This window comes from Camelina sativa, chromosome 15, assembly GCF_000633955.1.
Source record: "Camelina sativa cultivar DH55 chromosome 15, Cs, whole genome shotgun sequence".
NCBI classification, from domain to species: domain Eukaryota; kingdom Viridiplantae; phylum Streptophyta; class Magnoliopsida; order Brassicales; family Brassicaceae; genus Camelina; species Camelina sativa.
In genome coordinates, this window is record NC_025699.1 from 25,840,878 (window position 1) to 25,843,725 (window position 2,848).

Consider the following 2,848-nt stretch of genomic DNA (forward strand, 5'->3'; position numbering starts at 1 on the left):
ATCTCCGCGAGATATCGAGTCCTTTTAGTCCATTATCGGCCCATCGGCCAAACCATGCCACCTCGTCCATCGGCCCGGTCCATCGATCGCCGATGCAACCATTTCCGGATAGTGCACTTCACTATCACTATCACTTCACTATCACTATCACTATACTATCACTATCACTATCACTATCACTAGGACTTTCATTCCTATTTTACTCGGACTGTCTCTCGGACTAAGTACCCAACCTCCCATCCCATTTCTCAGCAAATTTACAAACCTGTTCGTCCGAACCAATTTTCATCCAGAAACTTGCAAGCCTGAATGATCTGATCACTGTAAACTTGGGATTCCATTTCCCCAGTTCGAACATCTGTTCACTACTTCAGTAGTTTCGAACTCTTCATTTCCATCGCCCAATCCCCATAACTGTCGGATTCTACCTTCGATGAGTATCGGCAACTCTCGACAAACCCTCGACAAAATCCTCGATACCGAGTCCTCGACTTTCTCGACTCTGAGTCCTCGACTTTCTCGACTCGGATTTCTCGACTATCTCGACTCGGATTTCTCGACTATCTCGACTCGGATTTCTCGACTATCTCGACTCGGATTTCTCGACTATCTCGACTCGGATTTCTCGACTATCTCGACTCGGATTTCTCGACTATCTCGACTCGGATTTCTCGACTATCTCGACTCGGATTTCTCGACTATCTCGACTCGGATTTCTCGACTATCTCGACTCGGATTTCTCGACTATCTCGACTCGGATTTCTCGACTATCTCGACTCGGATTTCTCGACTATCTCGACTCGGATTTCTCGACTATCTCGACTCGGATTTCTCGACTATCTCGACTCGGATTTCTCGACTATCTCGACTCGGATTTCTCGACTATCTCGACTCGGATTTCTCGACTATCTCGACTCGGATTTCTCGACTATCTCGACTCGGATTTCTCGACTATCTCGACTCGGATTTCTCGACTATCTCGACTCGGATTTCTCGACTATCTCCTACCGAGGTTCCGGGTCGTTACATTTCTCCCCTACTTAGGACTGATTCGTCCTCGAATCTTTGCTTTCCTTACGAGGAATCTCTCTCTTATCGAACCACTTCTTGAAGTTCACTTTCATAACTTCTTCTGGTTCCCAAGTCGTCTCCTCTATCCCTTCACAATCCCATATGACCTGAATTAACTTTGTCTTCTTCTTCTTATGCAGACCTCTCATCTTTGTACCAGTTATCCGAACTGGCCGACCGATGATGGTCATATTCACTTGCAGGTCTGGAGGGGGTTCGGAGATCACATTCTCCCGTCCCGTGATGCATTTCCTTAGCATCGACACATGAAACACCGGATGAAAAGCTGACATAGCCGGAGGTAACTCCAACTTGTAGGCCGTCGGACCAATCCTTTCCAGGATTCGGTACGGTCCCATGTATCTAGGCGTCAACTTAGTGTTCAGTGCTACCCGATCCTTACCCTTATAAGTCACGGTTTTGAGATAAACCATATTTCCAACCTGAAACTCCAACTCCCTTCGGCGCTTATCCGCATAACTTTTCTGTCTGTCTTGAGCTTCCTTCATCTTCAGCTTCAAGATTTTGATCTTCTCGGTCGTTTCGTCCACGAAATCTCGACCATAAACACTTCGCTCCCCTACTTGTATCCAGCACAAGGGTGTTCTGCAAGGTCGACCGTATAAAGCCTCGTACGGTGACATGCCTATACTAGCGTGGAAGCTATTGTTGTAGGCAAATTCTGCTAACGGCAGATGCCTTACCCAGTTATCTCCCTAATCCAAGACACTTGCTCGCAAAAGATCCTCGAGCGTCCGTATGGTACGCTCGGACTGCCCGTCCGTTTGTGGATGGTTGGCCGTACTCATATTCATTCACGTCCCAAAACGCTTTTGCAAGGCCTTCCATATTCCTGAAGTAAACTTCGAGTCTCTGTCTGATACTATGCTCGCTGGAACACCATGCAACCGTACTATCTCTTGTACGTATACCTCGGCCAATTTCTCGGCCCCGTCCTTTTTGTTTATGGCCAAGAAATGCGCTGACTTGGTCAGTCGATCCACAACGACCCATATAGCATCCTTCTTGTCACACGGTGGCAGACTCATGACGAAGTCCATGGTTATCATGTCCCATTTCCACTCGGGTATCGGTAAGTTTCGCAACAAACCGCCCGGGACCTGATTTTCCGCCTTAACTCTTTATCATGTCGGACACGCTGCAACCCATTCTGCCACTTCTCTCTTCATGCCCGACCAATGGTAGTACCTCTTCAAGTCTTGGTNATGTGAGCAATCCTAAGCCTCTCTTTCAGTAATTTCCAAAGAGTATAGGCTCAATTCAAATTATTTATGGTAGGCAGAGCAATCGTAGACCCTTACCTAGCTANTTATCCGAAGGAATGCACATTCGCCCCGTAACCAAAATAGTACCGTTATTCGCTGTCTCATACTCAGTTCCGTCCACCTTGGACAACCGAATCAGTTCTGCGTCTTTCTCTTGTGCTAACCGTACCCGTGTTAGCAAATCTGCCTGGTTCGTGGCCCCGAGGCCCAACGGTTCTAACTGCTCTGTCAATGCATTCAGCCGCAAGGTTCCGCTTACACATCAGCAGTCGTTCTAATTTTTCAATCAAAGTAGTAGCTGTCGTATTCCAGAAGGAAGGGGGATTGATATAAGAAGAGTCAGACTTCTTTTTAAGCAGCAATCTTTTACAGAAAAGAGAGTAGTTGTCGTCGATGTGGGATAGTCCCTGAAGAATAGTACCCATGTCAACGGATTGCAGGTATAGTTCAACTCATAGCCCCCAATCCCACGGGTGACGATATTGTCATTG